Source organism: Vipera berus (assembly GCF_964194415.1).
Source record: "Vipera berus genome assembly, chromosome: 7".
Taxonomy (NCBI): Eukaryota; Metazoa; Chordata; class Lepidosauria; order Squamata; family Viperidae; genus Vipera; species Vipera berus.
Window position 1 is genome coordinate 70,730,463 of NC_138209.1, and position 24,646 is coordinate 70,755,108.

A 24,646-nucleotide genomic window follows, 5' to 3' on the forward strand; every position below is an offset into this window, starting at 1 on the left:
CAGTTCTCCAGCGCCGCTAGTTTGGAGGGGGGGGGCTCAGCGCCGCAAAGAATAGCGCCCAGCAGCTGTTTATTAACTCCCCCACCCCCAGAGTCGCCTGTCCATACCGTGGGCCTCCCTAAGCGAATTCCTTGGAGCCCTCGAAGAGCGCCCGAAGCTTAGGTTGCGTCCGTCGCCATCTTGGGCCAAAAAAAAAAAAAATGTTGGGGTGAAATTTTATCATTGGCTAATATGACTGGGTATTTGCTGAAGTTCTTAACTTTAGTTATATCCTGTTAAAGCCTTCAAAGTCTGTTTATTGCTTCGGCTAAAATAGAAATAATATTGTATTCTATTCCATCAGTTCAAACAGAAAAGCATGTCTTAATCTAGTACAGGGGCCTTCAAACTGGCCCTTTTATGACTTGTGGACTTCAACTGCCAGAATTCCTCAGAGGAATTTATCAATTCAACTGCCAGAATTCCTCAGAGGAATTCTGGGAGTTGAAGTCCACAAGTCATAAAAGGGCCAAGTTTGAAGACCCCTGATCTAGGACAATGTTTCTCAACCTTAGAAATGTTAAGATGTGCGAACTTCAAATCCCAGAATTCCCCAGCTGGCATGTTGCCTGTGGGTTGAAGTCCACTCATCTTAAAGTTGCTAAGATTGAGAAAGACTGATCAAGGGGGAAAAAATGGTGTTAAATAATCACTCCAATTTTTTTTAAAAAAAAAATCTATGAGTATCAAATATAACCACCTTGGTCACAACTGCTGTAACGTTTTAGCAGTACTTACAGCAAGGGATCTCTCCTGCTGATACCACCTCACTATAGGATTATTCATGTTATTTTTTTCTTGTGAAGCAATATTTTTCTTTTTTTTTCCCTTTTTTGATATTGACAATTTAATCGATTTAAGAAACTAACAGTTACATTTTTATGTTTCTTTCGCTTGTCCCAAAGTAATTAATGCAACAGAGACAAAACAATGTGTGTGCCGGAAAAGAAAATCCAACAGAATTTCTGGAATAGTTTGAAGTTAGCAATGTTGCCTCAGGGAATATCAGATTTTTGGACACTACAGACTGTCCTCGACTTATGACCACAACTGAGCCCCAGATTTCTAGCTGCTAAGCTAAGTGAGTTTTGCCCCATTTTTACGAACTTTCTTGCTGCATTTGTGCATGCATGTGCAGCTCGACTTGTGCAACTTGAGCTGCGTGCGTGTGTGCATGTGCACCAGCCCGCCACTCACACAAGTCAAACAGCATGCAGCCCACCACTCACACTGCCCGGTTGTGAATAGGCAATGGGCTACGGCCCTGGTGGGGGCTGGGGACCCCTGATTTAAATATACACCAGCTCCATTCCATTCTTCTTCGTGCATAGAAAAATACAAAGCTTTTCATTAAAATACCTTTTCTCATCTTTTCCCCAGCATTGTTTTCATTAAAGGAATCATTGTTCTATGTTGAGACATATTTCAGATTTAGAAGTGGTGTAGATTTAGGTTAATAAGTGGCTCCTCCTCAATTTGTTGATGCAGCCCGGCCTGTGAGTCTCCCAAACAAGAATATATCTGATAGTCTCCTGGGTGACAGTTGCTATAGCGTTTCTCAAAATGCCATTTCCATTTATTCTTCCAAAGCCAGTGTTGTACCTCACTGTGGGAGGCATGCTATTCTATTAATGTCATATTTGATTGGTTTCTCTGCTTTCTCTTATAAGGTTATATTGTTAGTACGATCCACCCACCTGGAGTTTCTGGCAAAGCAATAGCAATCTCTTCTTTCAAGAACATGCCCTCTGCGTGTCAATTATATTTCTTCCACTCCCCTATTTCTAATTGCCAGCTCATTTTATTTTTTGATTCCCAGGCATTTACATCTTTCTAATTTCTTCCACCTCCTTCTTGTTGCTTTGGAATGTAGGTCTACATTAAAGCTGACATACAACTATAAGAAGAAGCAATATATAGTAGCAAACGTAGGTGAGCCACTGAGGTCAACTAAAGATTCGTCCAATTCCAGATCATTTACAAAAGCTTTTGTGCAAATCATATGTCGGGAAACCTATTTTGTCACAGTCGTATTTAAATTTGGAAGATAGCTAAAGCATCTCAAGTTTATTGAACGGAACCAGTGAAAACAAAACCGGGATCCAGGATTCTTGAAAATATTTTACTCATTAAAAGAAAAATGCTTCTTTCCTTGTGGCTTCATTTATTTAGTTAGTTCGTTTTTCAGGATCTTTATTTATTTCCGGTTCAACATGCACCGGCTCTCTCTTTTACATAAATGTTACTGGATGTCCTTTCAAAACTTTGGATCTGCTTTAGAGCAAAGTTTTGTTGGGATTTTTGTTTAAGCAAAAAACAGTAGGATGATGTTTTTTTTTCAGACTTGGCCACTTTAAGATGTGTGGACTTTGATTTCCAAAATTCCCCAGTTTTCAACCATTCTAGAAGTCCACTCATCTTAAAGTTGCCAAGCTTGACAAACATACTCTAGAGCAGACATGTCAAACACAAGGCCCGGGGGCCAGATCCGGCCCGCGAAGTGGTTTCATGTGGCCCACGAAGCCATCCTGGAAACAGTGAGGGAACGGCCCCCACTGCCTTGGCCCTGGCCCAGAGACCCTCCTTCTGCCAGAGACCCTCAGATCTGTCCCACTCCTGCCCAGGCCCCCATAGGCACCCTTGATGCGAACGATGTAGAGCTGGCCACGCCCACCCAGTAGGCCATACGCACTCTAGCCATGCCCACCCAGTAGGCCACACCCACCCTGGCCATACCCACCCGGCCCCCTGAGGGCAACCGCAATGCTGATGCGGCCCTCCATGAAATTGAGTTTGACACCCCTGCTCTAGAGCCAGTTATCCTTACATATAGGTCGTCCTCGACTTACATCCGCAATGGAGTCCAAAATTTTGACTGTTAGGTGAAACATTTGTTAGGTGATTTTTGCCCCATTTTATGATTTTTCTTGCCACAGGTGTCTTAACAGAATCACCAGAGTGGATAAAGTTGGTAACATGGTTGCTAAGTGACACTTTTTTTAAATAAAAGTTTTATTGATTTTCTAGTCTTACATTTAAATATTTAAAAAGCAACATGGCGGCTGAGTTAATCAATAATTCAATAACATACAAATATCTTTGGTACAAGTCTCAGACTACTACATTAAATATTTCCTCTGTTTTCCCCTTAGTGTTTACTGTCGCATGTTTAAACTAATACAATTCTTATTATATCAATTAAATAAAAATAACTTTCTTACATTTATCAACAATTTTTAGTTTATACATATCCTGGTTATTTTAACATTCCATCTTTATAGACTATCAATGTCCTAATTAGTTTTTCCTATTTTTTAGTTTTCCATTAATATTTAAATTTAACATTTAATATTTATAATTTCCAAGTTGTAAATAATCACAGTTCCCTTTATCCCAATTCATCACAAAATCTAATGTTCACGATACACGTCTTATCTGTTTGAATATATTCTATTTCTCACCGTCTTACATCAACTAATTAATAATATTGTATAACATTCTTTTTTTTCTATTAATTTCCAAATGTCTTAAATTTAATAACAAAAATTTCTCTTATTTCAACATTAAATGCTTCCTCTCTTTTTTTTCTCTTGCTAAGTGATTCTTGCTTCCCCATTGACTTTGGTTGTCAGAAGGTCACAAAAGGGGATTAGATTAAATTAGATAACCTTTATTGTCATTTTTTACTGTGGGCACAACGGCACACGTTGAAAATGAAATTTAGTTGCTTGCCCCCAAAGTGTACACATACATAACACACATTTAAAACACACTATATACAACATACGTATAGACCTACACTCTTACATATAAGCAACATATAAATATTAATCACTGTCCATCTTGAATACATAACAGAAGGAGAAAGCTTGAGAGTTCATAATACTGTATGGAACGCAACTTTGGCTGAATCTGGTTGTTCTGCTTCGGATACCACAGAGCCCCCTCCTCCCAGAAGGGAACAAGGAAAACAGGTTGTGAAGAGGATGTGTTGTGTCCCAGACAATCTTACGGTTCACATGACCGTGGGGCACAGCAACCGTCATAAGTCTGAACCAGTTACCAAGCGTCTGGATTTTTATCATGGTGATGATGCAAAGGTGGTAATGCTGAAAAACGTTCATAAGTCACTTTTTTCAGTGCTGTTGTAACTTTGAATGGCTGCTAAATGAACTCTTGTAAGTTGAGGACTACCTGTACTTGAAACCATACGATACCATGCTATTGCAGTTCAGTATGCCTGTTGGGAAGCGTCATGCCTGTAATTGTCTTCATCGCAAGGGACTCTAAATTTTTATCCTTGACTGCCAAGTTGCTGCCAAGTCCCTCAACTGCCCAAGGACAGTGAAGTCCCCTCATTTATGCATGACTGCGTTGTGACAGTTTTATTTTTTTCAGCTGAATGGTTGGGAAAGTGCTGAGAAAAACGGAGGCTTCCTGCTACTCTTTATAGTCGTCTATTCATTTTTGATGCCCCCTCCCAAAAAAACAACCCTTTTTTGCATGCGTGCAAACCCTGCAGAAAGAACATGGTCATTTTGAAGACTACACCATAAAAGAACACAGCGCAGGATGCCATTGATCAAAGGTTGGGTTTTAAGTCCAATTTGGAATTATTTTTTTTATTAAAGAGTTTTACAAAAACAAAATTTTACAATATATCCCCAAATCCCTCCCACCCCAAACCCACCCACTTCCCCCCCCCCACTTCCCAGAGCTAAATACAGGATTATAGTTACAATAATCATATTCTAAATAAAAATTATGCATAATATACAATTAACCAAATTCATAATGTGCTTTAACTCCCCTTTAACATAACTACAAACAAAGTACCAATAACAATATCCCACTAAAATCTACTCATAAGCTAAATGGAACTTTTTAGTCCCATATTTGTTCTGAATATAATTTATCCATCTCCTCCAAACTGAAATATATCTTTCCTGTGAATGATCTTTCAAATAAGCAGAAATCTTAGACATTTCTGCAAGATTCGAAACTTTAAACACCCATTCTTCTATAGTGGGCAAACTATCCTTCTTCCAATATTGTCCCACCAGTAACCGTGCTGCTGTTATCATGTTCAACATCAAGTTAGTTTCCTTAACATCACAATCTACAACAATACCCAATAAAAACAATTGCGGAGAAAACTTTATCTTTCTCTTAAAAATCTTTTGAATGTTCCACCAAATTTTGATCCAAAAAGCTTTTATATTTCTACAAGTCCACCACATGTGAAAATAGGTAGCTTCTAAACTACCACATCTCCAACATTTAGACTGTAAATTAGGATACATGTTGGACAACTTCTTGGGATCCAGATGCCATCTATAAAACATTTTATAATTTACAATCAGTTCAAAATTCCAAATTGGACACGCGATAGAGGGCGTATCCAATTTGGAATTTTGAACTGATTGTAAATATTCTATTTTAAATATTTAAACTAAATAGGGATGGAAAGAATGCATTTTACAAAGCCAGAAATATAAAACAATTTACAATCGGGCACACACAACACAATTATTCAGTTTTATTCAGGGAACTTTACATAAATTCCAGATGTTGATATCACCCAATCTGTAACCATCCTTTGCTTTTCCGTCACCTTTCCCATCATGAGGAAATAGCCTTTTGATTGGGGGACCATTAAGAAGAGCCTTTTCCCTGGATCTGAAAGATTTCTGGAACTCCAGCCAGATCCCCCTCAACCATACATCCTATAATTCTACACAGGAAGACCTAAACTTTTGGGAAAGTGGTCTAGTGTGCTGAGACTTTTTTTTGTTTGTTAACTGAACTTTCAGCGCAAGGTGCACTGAGAGGAATATTGTGAGGATTCCAGACATGATCTTCTCCAATTTATGAGGCTTCCTTTTTTTTACCAGTTATCCTGCCCCCTCTTTTTCTTTTTCCTTTCCTCAGACAATGTATTAAGGAAGACAAATTGGATTAATTGGGAGTGATAACACTCAGAAGAACTTACTGAACAAATCTGTTGAGATTTCCTGCTTCTTTCAGGGTTGCCCCAGGGTATGGTCAAAAGCAGGGGTCTTCAAACTTGGCCCTTTTATGACTTGTGGACTTCAACTCCCAGAATTCCTGTCTGGCTGAGGAATTCTGGGAGTTGGAGTCCACAAGTCATAAAAGGGCCACGTTTGAAGACCCCTGGTCAAAAGGGTTGCACATAAAAACAAGCAGAGCTTTGATGGCACCTATACGGCCTCCATTTTGGCCATACTTGCCTTCTTTAATGGCCAGAAATTTACTTGAATTCTTGCTTATCATTCAGTGGTGATGGTGGGTGCTTTTCACCATACAGATCCCAGTTCCTTTCTGCTGTTCACCATTGTTGCTGGAGGAAATCTGGAGATGACCAGGCCAAAAACATCCCAGCAGAACTGCCAGTAGTGAGGGAAAGGGTCCTATGTGCTTGTCATATGGTGGTCTAGAATTCTGTGGTAATCTAAAAAGCATGTGGGCATTGGGCAGTTGTTTTTACAAATAATCTTGTACCTCCATTTTGATGGCTGTCACAGTATTATGGTTAAGACATAGCAAAAGCAAAGTTTAAATAATCTGGGTTGAGTTAATACAGGTTTATGTACCTATAGTTTCCCCAAAACCTCCCTGTTTAAAGAAGAAGTATTTCATGGTGAAGATATTTTTAATTTTATTGTGAAAATTATTGGTGACCATCTACATCCTGACAATAAGTGGAGCAACAGAGAGCACACTTTGTGAGTTCCTAGGATATGTAGGTTACCACAACAAAGAAAAAGAATATTTTAACTGTTTAGCTTAGTATACACAAAAATAGAGACTTTTTGTTCTTCTCTTACTTCTGGCATCCCTGTTAGATGACAAATTTCCATCACTCAGAAGAAAATGCTAAACTCTGCAGACAATCTAGGGCCCAGAGTTATAAACAGAGTATAATAGATTTATTTTAATTACATAAGACATTAAGTGGCCCTAAAATTAATGGGCACACGAAAAGAACTGGGGATAAAATGTATACCAAAGGTGCTTTTTCACGAGGCAACTATACTTTCTTGTTTTTCTTTAAAGACCTTTCACTTCTCATCCAAGATGCTTCTTCAGCTCTGACTGGATGGTGGGGAATGGAAAGTTTTCTACTCCTTGCAGACAGCTGGTCATTTGCATTCTTTTAGAGAGTTGTTGAGGCCACCTGGAGTTTATCTGAGTCCTCAGGGTCATTTGCACTACTCAGGTGACCCTGAAGACACAAATAAACCTCCAGGTAGCACTAACAATTCATTTTTGTTGTTGTTGTTGTTGTTCTTAGCTGTGAAGTCGTGTCCGACCCATCGCGAACCCATGGACAACGTTCCTCCAGGCCTTCCTGTCCTCTACCATCTTCTGGAGTCCATTTAAGCTCACGCCTACTGCTTCAGTGACTCCATCCAGCCACCTCATTCCCTGTCGTCCCATTCTTCTACTGCCCTCAATCTTTCCCAGCATTAGGCTCTTCTCCAGTGAGTCCTTCCTTCTCATTAGGTGGCCAAAGTATTTGAGTTTCAGCTTCAGGATCTGGCCTTCAACGATTCATTAAAAGAATGCAAATGATCAACCATTTGCAAGGAGTATAAATCTTTCCATTCCCCACCATCCAGTCAGAGCTGAAGAAGCTTCTTGGATGAGAAGCGAAACATCTTCAAAGACAAACAAGAACCTCGTGACAAGCATATTTGGGGTAACTATGATCTGGATGACTGAGAATCTCCATAGACATGGAGACAAAATGGTGGGTGAAGGTGCCATAATGGCTGTTTCATTATTGCTCTGTGATGGCCTTTGATCCAGCCCTATAATATCTTTCTTATTGCAATTTATAGTCTAAGAGCCCTACTAAATATTATGAAAACTAACCCTAGAGATTGCTAGAAGGTACTTACGGAAGGACATGTTGAAAAAAGTCACAAAAACATCTTAAATTATAAGTGTCTCATGGAGCCTTCTTCAATGGCCAAACCTGGATCTCTTTTTAATGGAGAGATTGCATGAAAATTGCATTGGTTTCATTTAGGGATGACTGTAGGTGACCAATCAATTATTTTTTTTAAAAAAATTCCCCACTACTAGATGTCCCTAGCATATAGGAAGGATTGGAATGAAGTTCTGTTTAGAAGACTGGGAAGAAGAAGAATTATTTCTTTGTTGTTACATTTATTAATTCTTTCTTTCTTCTAGAAGCCCAAGAAAATACACAGTGAAGTCTTCCTTCATTTTCTCACAAATATAACTCTGTAGGGTAGATTAGGCTGAGAAGCAGAGACAAGCTAAAGAGCTTTTACCCCAACCTTAACCCAGTTAGACACCATCCGGTTAGATGGACTACCACTGTCATCACTGCAAGTCACTGCTGGCAGTTTGGTCTGGGAACACCGGACACTGTTGTCCAATATAATACAACTACAAAGTGCTAGGCTAGAGGAGAATGGTTTCTGAGAACGTGGGATCGTGAATTGAATTATCCGGTTTTGTAAATGAATGTTTAAAATACAGCTATGACGCTGGCTTCTGATAGTACTTAGGGATGAGTAGCCTAGCAACAGAGTAGTCACTTAACTTCATGAAAATTGAATTTCTTGTATCTATAGTAAGTCTTTTAGAATATGTCAGGGCAGCTTGACCAGAATGGCATAAATGCAGAAAGTCACAAATAGAAGATTTTCCCCCTCTCTTTATCTAGTAGGTTGAATATTGTGACTCATGTTTACAGATCATTAACTGCACTCCCTTTAATATCTTTTCTCCATCGCTTTCCTCACAGATGTACATCACCCTGGTTGAGTAATATCCAGCATTTGGTCTCTCTTTAATAACTGCACTTTCCTGATTAAATTTGGATCCCTTAAAAACATATGGGGAACACAGCTTTCAAAAGCAGTGCATTGCAGGATCTGCACAAGTTTCAGGAAGCCAAGTTACAGAGCAGGCTTTTTGCCTAGAGTCCAGTTTTTTTTTAATCTCTGATTCCTATAAACAGAGCTGGGACAGAAGCTTCTCCAGAACCATGGAGAGCAAAAGAACTTGCCAATGTGTGTGTGTAGATCAGGGATTTATTTTTTCAAACTTGGCCACATGTCTGGACTTCACAGAATTTCCTAGCTAGAAATCAGAAGTTTGAAAATTATTTCAACAATATCCTGACAATTGGCTATCATTAAAAAAAAAGGGACGCGGTGGCTCAGTGGGTTAGGACGCTGAGCTTGTCGATCAGAAGGTCGGCAGTTTGGCGGGTCGAATCCCGAGTGCCACGTAACAGAGTGAGCGCCTGTTACTCGTCCCAGCTTCTGCCAACCTAGCAGTTCGAAAGCACGTAAAAATGCAAGTAGGAAATTAGGGACCACTACGGTGGGAAGGTAACAGCGTTCCATGCGCCTTTGGCTTTTAGTCATGCCGGCCACATGACCACGGAGACGTCCTCGGACAAGCGCTGGCTCTTCGGCTTTGAAACGGAGATGAGCACCGGCCCCTAGAGTCGGAAACGACTAGCACGCATGTGCGGGGGAACCTTTACCTTACCTAAAAAAAAATCCTTTTGAAAACAAACAAGTCAAAACAGAATCACTCGATAATGAAAAAATATATTTCATAGCAGACTGTTCTGGAAAACTATTCAAAGAGCCCTTAGCTTTGCTGGCTGAGGAATTCTGGGAGTTGAAGTCCACAAGTCTTAAAGTTGCCAAGGTTGAAGTCCCCTGCCTTATTGTTCAGATTTTCTAAAATAGAAATAGGTTACGCGAGATCTTCCTACAAAGCCCTTCTCTGTTGCACTCATATTTCTATGTCTTTAGCTAGGAGAATTGACTAGAATGCTAAGCAATCAGTTCTGAATTCAGACAGTACTTTTACTAACCAGTACTTTTACTAACCACAATTCATTTCAGAGTAAATAAAAGTTTTGAGCAGTCTAATTACAGGACTGTGATGGGAGACAGGTAGAAAAACTGGGTATTTTTTATTTTTTTTACAGAAGCCAAATGTGGTCATTCTTTGCCTTGGGAAACTTCATCAGATGTTGTGAAGTATACTTCAGCCTTAATAGGAACTATCACCCGTTTCTTCTTGTTCTCCTTGATGAAGGACTTGCCATATATTAGAATTTAGGAGCAGGATTTCTGATTATATTACTGCTGAACTTTGTCAGGCTTCTGAAGAGTTTGATTAAAAATCAAATCTTTGCAAGAGGAAGCATTCTGACCACCGCAATTGTCTGTTCTAACGGCAAGCTGAATTTTTATCAACTCTATGCAGATATTTTAGATATTTAGCTATTTTAAGATTAGATATTTTAAGATTTCTGACTTTATGTTACGACAAAAAAGGAAATCTTTATTTTAAAACCAAATGCTAAACATAATCCTAAAATCCTGCTAACCTCAAGAGATTGAAGTGAAATTCCAAATGTCAAAATATCTGATAGCAGTGGAGTTTTTCAAGGCCTTGTCACATGTTGAATCTTCTTTGTGTTAATTCTCCATTTGAAGGTTTTTTTAAAAATTAAACCATGTCCATCGAAGAATCATTCATCTTCCAAATTATTTAAGGAACTGGAGTTTGTTAAAAGAACGATTTAATAAAGTCAGGCACATTGGGGTGATAGGTTATTCTCTACTTCCTCTTGGAAATGTTGGTACTTGTCAAGTCACTGTTCACACTACACATCATATTAAAGTCTAGGTATGAGATCAAAAGCCTCCAGTGTGCCTTAAGTCTGCAGTTATTGATGTCAGCAGTTAAACTCACATAATGTTCTCACAAATGTTTGGAATGGATTTTTGCAACAGTTAATAGGAACACAGAAATTTTTCTGACATGTCCCATCCCCCTTCCCATGAAGAATAAAACATCAAACCATTTTTCCCCCTAATTCTATTAAAATGGCAATGATTAAATTCAAAGCAAATCCAGAACATTATTATTGTTGTTGTTACTACTGTGGCTACCTTTGTAGGCATGTTTTCACTAAAAACAAGATTACAGTTGTTTATCAATTTTCTAAAAAAAACATAAAATACAAGGAATTAAAAATAATAATAATAATAAAAATTTCAGCCACTGAAATTAACCAACAGCAAACACTTCGATGGGTAAAGACATCCACCGTGCTCAACACAATTGAACTGGCTGCAGAGGTCCGCTGTGCTTAACAATTTGAACCACAGCAGATGGTGGTTAGACTCTTTCAGTCTCCAAAAACCAAGAAAAATATGTGATTCTTCCGAGTAGATCTCTTTATTTTTCCTTACCCATCAACAGAATCTTGCCTACCTAAAGCATATAACAGAAGGCATAAACTCTGGAAACCATTAAGAAGGAGCCATCTTCACCCTCTTTCTCTCACACAAACTATCTGAACTGAATTATCTCTTGCTCCTCTGAATGCATTCTCTCCCTCCTGGGAATCTGGACTACATTCTATCTCACAACCCCAAAAGGATTGAGCTCCAAGATGCATATATCGTAGCCAAGAAAGACCTTGCTTAGGTTTTTCCAAGAAACGTTATAAAGTAAACTCAAAAGAGAATCACTGTAATATGCCCCCAATTTTGCAGTCCTTTCAGTAGCCATCCTATGGTCTTCCACCCAAGATGAATCTGATCTACCCTTTATAATGTATGTACAGCAACCTCTATAGGGAAGATTCAAACAGTCAAGGAGAAACTATATGGAGACTTGTGGGCAATCTCAAGTCTATTCCTTGTCTGTAGAGGAATGATAAAGAGATGGTCTACTCACTGGTTCTTCATTCTATCATAGTTGTTGACTCCACTTTTCATAGAGCCATCTTCAGTTCTCCATTTCTTCCTTAGAAGTCCTAAACATGATTAAACAGGGATCCATATGTTTAGAATAGAATAATAGAATAGAATAGAATAGAATAGAATAGAATAGAATAGAATAGAATAGAATAGAATAGAATAGAATAGAATAGAATAGAATAGAATAGAATAGAATAGAATAGAATAGAATCAGAGTTGGAAGGGACCTTGGAGGTCTTCTAGTCCAAACCCCTGTTCAGGCAGGAAACCCTATACCATTTCAGACAAGTGACTGTCGAGTCTCTTCTTAAAAACTTCCAGTGTTGGAGCATTCACAACTTCTGGAGGCAGGTTGTTCCACTGGTTAATTGTTCTAACTGTCAGGAAATTTCTCTTTAGTTCTAGGTTGCTTCTCTCCTTGATTAGTTTCCATCCATTGCTTCTTCTCCTGCCTTCAGGTGCTTTGGAGAATAGCTTGACTCCCTCTTCTTTGGGGCAGCCCCTGGGATATTGGAACACTACTATCATGTCACCCCTAGTTCTTCTCTTCATTAGACACTCCCAATTCCAGCCACCGTTCTTTATATGTTTTAGTCTCCAGTCCCCAAAAATGCACTGAGCTATAGCCAGAGTTTACTTACACATCAAGAACCCTACAAGATTGGGCTGAGAGAGAATGACTGTAGCAAGGTCACTAAATCAAGTTTCACGGCTGAGGGAGGACTAGAATCTGGGTCTTCCTACTCCTACTCCAACACATTAACCACTGCACTATACTGGCACTTTTTAAGAACAGTCCTGTTGAGATTCCCTGCTGAATGGGACACGGGGTGTGGATGAGATGACAGCAATGGCTCCCATTTCAGGAACATTCTTTTACAAGATGGGTTGTATGGTTCCTCCCTCTCCGGCGTTTTGAAACAAATAAAATTTATTCTGTACCAACAAGCTTTTAGGCCCAAGTTGATGTTGGGTGCTCATAGCAAGTTAGATTAACATTTTCGTTGCTTTTTTTGTTCGTTTGTTTGTTTCTATATTTTTTGACACATACTTTCTGTTCAATGCCTAGAGTCCATTAGGATTCAGGTTGGTTACAAATATAGCTGAATGAATCAATGAATGAATGAATGAATCAATCAATCAATAAACGAATGCTTTCCCCCCCATATGGAAAGAAAGAGAAAGAGAGCAGATGGCATACTCTCAGCCTAATCAACATTGGTTATTAAATAAATAAGCATTATTACAAACATAGATTTGTGAGTGGCCGTTTAGGATTTTGTGTCCAATCCAGGCCCAGTGCAGAAATATAAATTAAAGCGTTCCCAACAAACAGCTGATTAGTCTCTCTTAATCCAGTGAAAGGAAGCTCATCATATCTCTGGAAAAGGGTTGCATTACCAAGGTGTTTTTTCCCCCCTGATATTTAATTTAATCTGCCTACTTGTAACTTAATTCCCTTCTTCCTCCTGGTACATCCTAGACCAGGGGTGTCAAACTCAATTTCATTGAGGGCCGCATCAGCATTGCGGTTGCCCTCAGTGGGCCAGGTGGGTATGGCCTGGGTGGCCGTGGCCTACTGGGTGGGCGTGGCTAGAGTGCATATGGCCTACTGGGTGGGCATGGCCAGCTCTACATCGTTCGCATCAAGGGTGCCTATGGGGGCCTGGGCAGGAGTGGGACAGATCTGAGGGTCTCTGGCAGAAGGAGGGTCTCTGGGCCAGGGCCAAGGCAGTGGGGGCCGTTCCCTCACTGTTTCCAGGATGGCTTCGCGGGCCACATGAAACCACTTCGCGGGCCGGATCCGGCCCCCCGCGCCTTGTGTTTGACATGTCTGCCCTAGACTGAGGACTTGACCATTTTTAGGTTTTGAAAGTGGCACCATATTCACAGCCCTAAACAAGTCCATCTCCTTTCATCTTTCTCCATTAACCAGACCTGGTGTCATTATATCTAAATAGCCTTTCAGAGCTATATATGCCAAGTATTACATCACAGATACCCTTGCTATTCATACAGTGTATTTTGTGCAATCTAAGAGATGGGTATTTTAAAGCAATTTTTTGGCTAATGTGACTTTGAAGCATATCTACTGTTTTCCAAAATGTTTATTTTAATGGCAGAAAATGTTCAAGCTACTTTCACGCTAAAAAATATATATATCCATTTCAGTTTTCGTTGCACTGCTGTTGTCTAATTTGCATTCTCTTTGTTGATGACTTGATTTTCTTACATTTTTATGGACGGGGGCAGAAAAGAATTTATTATTTTACTTATTAATTCGGTTTATATACCGCCCTATTCCCAAAGGACTCAGGGCGGTTTACAGGGCAAAATTTAAAAACAATACAGTATAAAATTAAAATAAAATTAAATTAAGTATAGCCCCCAAAAATTAAAATCACAATTTAAAATCATTAAAAACCCCTCACTCCAGGCCAGATAGCATCTCTTTCCTGGTGCTTCAGCGAAACTTGGTTATTTCTCATCTCCAGGGCCACCTGTTCTGAAAACAAAAAAATTACATGTTCTCTCACTAAACAAAACAAAAAACAAGTTTTAGAAAGGCTTCTTTTTTATATTCTCTTGGCTATATTCCAAACATGTCTTGATAAACATTTGTTTATGTCACATCTTCATGATGTTGTCTTTGCCTCATCTCTTACTTTAGTTCAGGGATCTTCAAACATGGCCCTTTTATGACTCGTGGACTTCAACTCCCAGAATTCCTGAGCCAGCCATGCTGAGGGGAAAGGGAGAGGTTTCCAAGCTGGGCCATGCTGGCTGAGGAATTCTGGGAGTTGAAGTCCACAGGTAATAAAAGGGCCAAGTTTGAAGACCCCTGGTTTAGTTGTTCCAGACTTAAGCATCTTTTTCCTTCTTCCCTGACACAATTTTTGCGGTGAACATATTCTAGGAAACTTCATTGGCAATGGGATAGATGCATGATCAGGTCCTAGAATCTTCTCAGATCATACTGGCCATTGTTGTGAGGGCACACACCCCTCTGTCCCGAATTTTTGGTTTCTGCTAGAGCAAAGCACCCTCCGTAAACATTCACAAAGGCACCTGACCACCTATTGCGTAACTGGCATTTTTGTAGAGCATGTCAAGTCATACTCTTTCAAATGCTTATGCATATTTATTTATTTTATTTATTTATTTAATTTAATTTATATACCGCCCTTCTCCCGAAGGACTCAGGGTGGTGTACAGGGCAATGCAATAAAATACATATGCATTTACTGCTCTTATTTTTCTTTTTAGGAACTATGTATGGCTAGTCTAGAGGTGGGGAAAAAGGACTAGAGGGCGACATGATAGCAGTGTTCCAATACTTGAGGGGCTGCCACAAAGAAGAAGGGGTCAACCTATTCTCCAAAGCTCCAGAAGGCAAGACAAGAAATAATAGATGGAAACTAACCACAGAGTGAAGCAACCTAGAACTATAGTGAGAACAATTAATCAGTGGAACAAGCTGCCTCCAGAAGTTGTGAATGCTCCAACACTGGAGGCTTTTAAGAAGAGACTGGACAGCAACTTGTCTGAAATGGCATAGGGTCTCCTGCCTGAGCAGGGGGTTGGACTAGAAGACCTCCAAGGTCCCTTCCCATTCTGTTATTCTGTATTCCTATTTTGGTAATAGGGAAGTTCAAGCCATTTCGTTCATTCACTCATTAAATTTCTCCAGCCACCCAGGTCAACTCTCTTTAGTTTAGCCTGTTCCACAGGGTACTTCTAGTTCTTGTCATTATTGCCATTGCCTTGCAGCACTAGTTGAGAACAAAGTTGGTTGCCTCCTCCGGCTTCTTTTGCATTTGTAAACTATTAGCTTTCGAACACAGGTTTATCAGTCTTTTAGAAGAGCGGAGGCCTATGTTCAGAAATAGCCGAAAATGTTCAGAGGCAAATGGGCACAGAGCAGCCTGTTATCTGGGCAACTCTAAGAAATATAAGGACCATCCTATACCCACCCCTCTCCACCCCCCATCACCTGCTGAAGAAAGATCAGTGGTTGTTTTGGTGGGGAAACAATGCAGGACAAAATCTGCCAGCTGCTTTCTTTAAGTTGCCTTACATTTTAAAAATAAGGACCTTCGTCAGTCAGTCAGGCAATGGAGGAATCAGGTACGAAGGCTGCACAATTTCTGACAACAGTTTTTGCTAGTTGACACACTGGAGCAAGGCCGTGTAGGCATCTGGCTATGCTCAAAGCAGGATATCAAAGAACTTGCCATAATCATTGTCCATAATTCTTATTTTTGGCCTTTTTGTCTGGGTCAGGAAGGAGGAAAAACTATGCAAAAGGGGTTGAGTTTTATTAGCATTTTCACTCTCTACAGTATGATGATATCTGAAAAAAGTCAGGTTGGGAGAGGATACCTTAGTTTTCTGAATTAGGTCAAGGGTAGGCAACTTTGGCTTTTTTATGACTCGACTTCAATTCCCAGAATTCCTCAGCCAGCATGGCTCAGCTTGGAAACCTCTCCCTTTCCCCTCAGCATGGCTGGCTCAGGAATTCTGGGAGTTGAAGTCCATCAGTCCTAAAAGAGCCAAGGTTGCCTAGCCCTGAATTAGGTCAATGCAATCTACTGGTGGTCACCTGGCTGATAAACAAGCTTAGAAAGACTCATGGGAAACAAGGTTTGCCATGGCTGTCTGTCTGTATAGCGTCAATCTGTCTGTATAGCACCACCAGTTCCATGTTAAGATACCTCTCTGTCTCAATAGCTGGAGAAAATGTCCAAAAGACTTTTAATGAATTATTGTGAGAACTGACAGGGATGCTACTGTATGTGGACTTTCCTGAAGGCCCTTCTATTCTGGCCGATGCTTGCAGTGGTGACTGCCAAACAACTACCTTGGCAGAGCAAAGATCTGTCCAAGAACAAGATTAGGGGAGTTTGCCGTATTGTCTATTAAATGCTTACAGAGATTAGGGTGGTTAAAATAAATACTGATTTTACTTTGGACTGCATATTTTTTATTTAAGAATACATAAAATGCTTATGTGATTTCTTGAGTCATCCAATATGCCTGGGGCCAAGTCAAAAAGCGAGTCTGTCGGGACTTCCGGTGGCGGTGCGGCGCCGGAGACAGCCTTTTCGGGCTGCCCGCGGCTCAGCTGTGTTGTTTTCACCCGAAACAGCGCCGATCAGCTGTTCGGGTGAATTTGAAGCCCCCTCCTCGGGAGAAGAGGAGGGGGAGAGGCCCCAGGTAGGGGTTGAGTTCTCCGGGGCCGCCTGAGCTTAAAGCTTGGGCGGCTGAAGGATTGAACTCCCCCGTAGCCTGGGTTGCTCCCAGCTGTTCAGCGTCTCTGCTCCGTGATTTCTGGAGCGGAGCCAGGCGTTTGCGACCACCCCTGCCAGAAGGAAAGACCATGGAATAAAAAGAGCAGGCAGAGCGGTACAGGAGGATAAGGTGAAGAGGACTTTTATTTTTGCTCTCTAGCTTAATGGACTTTATAAACTTAAAGTGAAAGTGCGTCACAAGTGAAAGTAAAAAGATGGCGGCTAAACCTCCCCCAAAAACTCTTCGGAGTGCTGGAACTTCTCCGGTGCAACAGACATCATTGCAAGCTTTGCTTCCTCCCGCTGCACTGACATCGAAGGACTTACAAGATGCTCTTGAAAAACATGCCCAGGTAATTTTGGAATCAATGGGTGATAAATTGGCAAAGATGGAGGAGAAATTGGAGGAGAGGATGGAGGAGAAGTTCAGTGCGATGAGGGTAGACATTTTGTCTACAGTGCGTAGTGTGGCTGAATGTGTGCAAGATCTGGATGAAAAAGTGGAGGACTTGACTCAAAAGAATGCCATATTAGAAGCAAAGGTATTGGAGAATGAAGATTTAAGAAACAAAATGGACAGAGAACTGTGTCTAGTTCAATATTACCAGATGCAATATGCTGTTAGAATCAGATGTTTAAAAGAAAATGTTAAGGAAGATCTAAAGCAGCTGATTTCTGAAGCTCTGGAAGCAGTATTGGGTCAGCCAGCATCTGAAATAAAGGGAGGCATGGATAAAGTGTTCCGTGTTAACTCATGGATTGCTAGACAGAGAAAGTTACCTAGAGATGTGGTGGTATATTTTGCAAAGAGGGAAATTAGAGATGAAGTTATTCAAGCTGCCTATGATACTAAAGTTGTGATTGCTGACCAAGAAGTTTTGGTTTTAAAAGAAATTCCTCCAAAGATCTTAAGGAGAAGAAAAGATTATGCATTTCTTGTGCAAGAGCTCAAACAACGTGATATAAGGTTCAGATGGGAGATTCCAGTTGGATTGGTGGCGATGCATGAAGGCAAAAGGTACCGTCTGGTCACTGTGACACAGGCGCGGGATTTTTATAACAATGTTTTAAAAGCAACCCCACTATCACTTCTGGAAGCTGCAAAGGGATCTGGAGAAGGAAAACTTCAAGAGGCTGAAGCTGGACAGACAGAGGAGAATGGTGCTAGAGGAGATCAAGCTACAACTTCTTTGGCTGATCCTGGAGAGCAGAGGGTGACGCGTGCTGCTTTAAAACGAGCAAAAAAAATAAAAGAACAAGATCAGCAGAAGTCTATGGAACTTCCAAAACGTACTTACAGCCAAGCAGTGGGAGGAGCACGGCCTAAAGGAGAGCCTATTAAAGATGTGCTCCAACAGCTTTGGGATGACATGCATGGCGACTAAATTCTTAACCTGGAACGTTAATGGACTAAATTCACCACAGAAGAGGAAGAAAGTTTTTCAATATTTAAAACAATTCAAGATAGATGTTATATGTTTGCAAGAAACGCATATTAGGGCTATGGACCAAAAGTATTTATTGAACTTAAGGTTGGGCACGCAATTTGTTGCTTCTGCAATGAATAAGAAAAATGGAGTGGTTGTTTATGTTAAAAGTGCCTTAACAGCGGACTTAATTGAAGCAGATAAGCATGGAAGATACGTTATGATAGAGTTGCTGTTAGAAGGTAAAAAGACGCTTTTAGTTGGATTATATGCTCCTAATCAACAACAAGCTGATTTTTTTAGTTTACTTCACACAAAGCTTACTCAGTTGGATTATAAATCGTTTATTTTTATGGGGGACTGGAATGGTGTTTTGGATGTACAGATGGATAAGGCTGGTTCTTTTAAACATGTTCCAAGTCATGCTAGACTGCCTAAATCCTTTTTTGAAATGAAGGATGACTTGGAACTGCGAGATATTTGGCGTGAAATACATTTGCATGAAAAGGATTATACTTTTTTTTCTGACAGACATCAATCTTTCTCCAGGATCGATTTTATTTTGCTGACTAATGACTTTTTTTCAAGGATTAAAAAGGTGAAGATATGTGCAAGAACTATTTCTGATCACAGCCCAGTCTGGCTAGAGATTAATAAGGAGAATAGAGATAGGCGCTCGTGGCGCGTAAATGAGAATTTGTTTAGAAATCAGAGAAATGTGGAAGAATGTAAACAGCGGATGAAGGATTTTTTTGAAATTAATATGAACAAAGACACTTCTATGGACATGGTTTGGGATGCTAGCAAGGCCTATATGAGAGGGGTGTTGATATATATGAACAATAAACATAGACGTATTTTGGAAGCCAGGAGGAAAGAATTGGAGAATGAAATTAAGGAAAAAGAAAAGGCTTTGATTTTGAATCCAGCGGATGTGAAGACTAAGGAGGTTATTAAGCTATTAAAAGGACAATTTGATAAATTAATGGCTGACCAAGTGGCAACCAATTTGCGGTTTGCCAGGCACAACACCTTTTGCAATGCTAATAAACCAGGTAGATGGTTAGCTTATAGACTGAGGAAAAAGCAAAGGGCTTCTAATATAGATAAAATTGAGCATAAGGGAAGGGTTGTGTTTCAACAGGATCTTATTAAGGATGCTTTTGTGGATTTTTATTCTAAATTATATGCTAAGGAGAAGATTAATGAAAAAGACATTGATATATATTTGGAGAATGCTAGCATCCCGGTTCTTACGCAAGAACAAAAAGAGGGGATTAATCAATTGATAACAGAAGAAGAAATTCTTATAGCAATTAAGGAATTGAAGGTGGACAAAGCGCCAGGCACGGATGGTTTGACTGCGGCTTATTACAAAAATCTACAATTAGAGATGATAAAACTGTTAAAGGAACTGTTCCAGACAATTCAGAGGGGGGGAAAGGTGCCTCCGTCTTGGAGAACTGCTTTTATTTCTTTGATTCCGAAGGAAGACCAAGATGCTACTCAAGTTAAAAATTATAGACCGATATCGCTTTTAAATACAGACTACAAGATATTTGCTAAGGTGTTGGCTAATAGATTGATGAGGGTTCTGCAACAGACGATTCATGGGGACCAAACGGGGTTTATTAGTGGTAGGCAAATGAAAAATAATGTGAGGCATATAGTTGATGTGTTAGAGTTTTTGGAAAGGAATAACCAGATCCCTGCGGCGCTAATTTTTTTAGATGCTGAAAAAGCTTTTGATCAATTGAATTGGCAATTTTTGATGAAAGTCTTGGATAAAATGAATTTTGGGGATAATTTTTTGCAACCAATTAGGGCATTATATCAAAAACAAACTGCCCGAATAATAGTTAATAATAGCCTGACAGAAGCATGTAATATTGAGAAGGGCACAAGGCAAGGGTGTCCGTCATCGCCCTTGTTATTTGTACTAACATTGGAGATATTGTTGGTTAAAATACGGAATTCGGAAAAAATTAAGGGTATACAAATTAGAGATCAGGATTATAGATTGAGAGCGTTCGCAGACGATCTGGTTGTTACAGTGACCCAGCCGGAGAACTCTGTTGTGGACCTGATGGAGATAATAATACAATATGGGAAGGTTTCTGGATTTAAAGTTAATACACAAAAAACTAAAATTCTGGCCAAAAATATGACAGCTTCGCAAAAGGCTCTCTTAGAAGGATTAACTGGATTTGAGATTGTTATAAGGGTTAAATATTTGGGGGTGCTTTTGTCGCCCTCTAATACAAAGTTATATAAAAATAACTATGAAAAATTATGGGGGAAAATTCAAAAAGAAATGGAGAGTTGGGAAAAATTGCAATTGTCTTTGTTGGGGCGAATCGCAGCAGTGAAAATGAATGTCCTGCCTAAATTCTTATTTTTATTTCAAATGATACCGGTTCTTAAGAAAGATTCTAACTTGGAGGAATGGCAGCGAGGTATCAATAAATTTGTATGGGCAGGGAAAAGGCCACGAGTTAAACTAAAGATAATACAGGATACTCGTGAAAGAGGTGGTCTTAAAATGCCTAATTTTAAATTATATTATGAAGCTGCTGCTTTAGCAGGAATAAGTGATTGGATCAATTTGACACAAGAGAGATTATTACATCTTGAGGGCCATGACTTGTTGTTTGGCTGGCATGCATATTTGTTGTATGATAAGAAGGTAGATAATGTCTTTAGAGTGCATATTTTAAGACAGGCATTGTTGAGGGTTTGGAAGAAGTACAGACATAAATTAGATTGTAAGATACCATTGTGGGCAATCCCAAAACACGCAATAGAAAATATACATGCTGGTTTCAAACACGATGTGACTACGTACAAGGAGATTCTAAGCTTGGAAAGAAATGTCTGGTGTTTGAAACCATATAGTCTCTTGCGAGATGAGAAGATTGTTCAGACTTGGTTTCAATATACTCAGCTACGGGCCAGGTGGAAAGAAGATCAGAAAAATGGTTTTACAATGACTGATGAAAATCTGATAAAGCAAATCAGAAATCAGGGTCCAGCACATATTAAACGGATATATCTTGCCTTGATAGAAATTGACTCAGAAACAGAACTCGTTAAGGATTGTATGATTAAATGGGCCCAAAATATCCAAGAAGTTATTACAATGGACACATGGGAAAGGATTTGGGTGAGGAATGTAAAATTCACACAAGCTCAAAATTTAAGAGAAAATTTTTATAAAATGTTTTACAGATGGCATTTAGATCCTAAAAAGCTGGCAAGTATGTATCCGAACTATCAGCCTAAATGCTGGAGGTGTGGTGAAGAAGATGCAACATATTTTCATATATGGTGGACTTGTAAAAAGGTTAAGGCCTTTTGGATAAATATTTGGTGGAACATGCAGAAGATTTTCAAGCAAAGGATAAAGTTTTGTCCGCAACTTTTTTTGTTGGGTATAATTACAGATGCTACGGTTGTGGACACTAAGCTGATGTTGAATTTAATTACGGCAGCAAGACTCTTAATAGGCCAATATTGGAAGAAGGAGGAACTGCCGACTGTAGAAGAATGGACTTTAAAGGTTTCTGACCTGGCAGAGATGGCAAAGATCTCGGCTTATTTGAAAGATCACTCGCAAGAACGTTATGTTATGGAGTGGAGAAAATGGATTGAGTATATCCAGAACAAATATGGGACTAAGAAGTTTCATGTAGCATTTGAATAAGTCTTCCTTTTTTTTTCTCCTCTTTTTTTCTCTTTTCCTTTTTTTATATATCATATTAATAGTGTTTGTAATTACCCTATATGAGCTAGAGAGAGATGGATTTCAGAGTTTATGGTTGTTAGCATATGAATGTCTACGATTGGTTTTTTTTGGTTTTTTATACCTTGTACTTAGCTCTGGGAAGTCGGGGGGGGGAGGGGGGGGAGGGGTAGGGAGGGAGGGATAGGGGAGGGCTAGGGGGGATTGTTAAAGATAAAATGTATGATAAAACTTTTCAATTAAAAAAAAGCGAGTCTGTCTGCTCTTTTCTTTGGGTCAAGGCATGATGACAACTTTTTACAAAAAGCCTCTTCGGGTCCTTTAGCTCATCCCTTGTCATACAGCTCCACAGGTATGGAGTGATTGCCAGCTGAGATTTCTAGTGCATCTGTGGTGGGGTCAGTTGAATGCTGGAGCATTTGTTTTTCTTTCAGACACAAAGTGTTTGCTAAAGAGCCGAGTCTAAAGCATCCATCATTCTTAGCCGGGCCTTTTCAAACTAATTTAAATTCCATTTAGAAAAGACAATGTTCTTTCTGTTAATACTTTCTGGGCTGGTTCCTCTTGCTACTCAAGGTCAACTAGAAAAGATGGAGTTGGAGAAAGAGACTTGTACCTTCTTGTTGTTGTTAGCTGTGAAGTCGTGTCTGACCCATCGGGACCCTATGGACAATGTTCCTCCAGGCCTTCCTGTCCTCTACCATCTTCTGGAGTCCATTTAAGCTCACACCTAGTGCTGCAGTGACTCCATCCAGCCACCTCATTCTCTGTCGTCCCCTTCTTCTCTTGCCCTCAATCTTTCCCAGCATTAGGCTCTTCTCCAGCGAGTCCTTCCTTCTCATTAGGTGGCCAAAGTGTTTGAGTTTTAGCTTCAGGATCTGGCCTTCTAAAGAGCAGTCAGGGTTGATCTCCTCTAGGACTGACCGGTTTGATTGCCTTGCAGTCCAAGGGACTCGCAGGAGTCTTCTCCAGCACCAGAGTTCAAAGGCCTCAATTCTTTGGCACTCAGCCTTTCTTATGGTCCAACTTTCACTGCCATACATTGCAACTGGGAAAACCTTGTCCTTGACTATACACACTTTTGTTGACAGGGTGATGTCTCTGCTTTTTAGTATGCGACTTGTACCTAGCCAGTTGCAAATTGCTAAGGAGATGCTCTTTTACTGTTTGCGTATTGCGTCACTCAACTCTGTCCCTGGCTTGTAAAAAAAAAAGAAGAAGGAGTTGGCTCGGCTTATTTGCGGCTTCCCTCTCTGCTTACCAGTTGGAGTAATCAAGGAATTCACAGAGCAAATTGATCTTCCTCTTATAAGGTTGTCCTTTGTGTATGTAATGCTGTAAATCTATAAATTCTTCTGGGTTTCCTCATTGCGTTACCTAGAGATCTGCTGGAAAGGAAGGATATGCAACTGAGATTTTCTCTGAGCAGTTGAAGTCAATATCTAGAAGAGTGTTGAATTTAAAATGTTAACATGTTTGTTAACCAAAAGGTGTTTTTCCAAAAGGCAACCGGACTTCGTCTTTCCTTGAAGACGCTTCACTTGTCATCCAAGAAGCTTCTTCCGTTTTGACTGAATGGTGGAAGATGGAAGGATTTATATTCCTTGCAGTCATCCGATTGTTAGCACTCTTTCTGAGAGTTGTTGAGGCCACTTTGAGGTTTATCTATGCCTTCGGGGTCACCTCAATAGTGGAAATGGGTGTGGGATCATCTTGGAACTGAGGACTGCTTGATCTTAATGTAGAAACTTCTTGGATGAAAAACAAAATGTCCTCAAAGAAAAACAAAGTCCAGTTGCCTTTTGAAAAAGCACCTTTGGGACAACCATGAGCTGGATGACTGAGAATCTCCATAGACATGTTTGTTAACATTGATATTTCAAATCATAGTTAACACTGATAAAACCTTTCCTTTTTTCCCCCTTTTTTCTATCTTTAAAGTATACATTATGTAAATAAAGGTAAAGGTAAAGGTTCCCCCGCACATGCATGCTAGTCGTTTCCGACTCTAGGGGCCGGTGCTCATCTCCGTTTCAAAGCCGAAGAGCCAGCGCTTGTCCGAGGACGTCTCCGTGGTCATGTGGCCGGCATGACTGGACGCCAAAGGCGCACGGAACGCTGTTACCTTCCCACCGGAGTGGTCCCTATTTTTCTACTTGCATTTTTACGTGCTTTCGAACTGCTAGGTTGGCAGAAGCTGGGACGAGTAACAGGCGCTCACTCTGTTACGCGGCACTCGGGATTCGATCCGCCAAACTGCCGACCTTCCGATCGACAAGCTCAGCGTCCTAACCCACTGAGCCACCGCGTCCCTATACATTATGTAAATAATAGAATATTAATAATTTG

General features: G+C 40.0%; 1 protein-coding gene across 1 annotated transcript in view; it reads left to right on the top strand.

Moving 5' to 3' along the window:
* Window positions 1-5,082, top strand: part of USP46 (ubiquitin specific peptidase 46) — a 55,446-nt gene extending 50,364 nt beyond the window's left edge. The window contains exon 10 of the transcript XR_014027029.1: window positions 4,673-5,082. The gene's annotated coding sequence lies outside the window, so the exon portion shown is untranslated. The remainder of the gene's footprint in view (window positions 1-4,672) is intronic.
* Window positions 5,083-24,646: the final 19,564 nt, after the last annotated feature.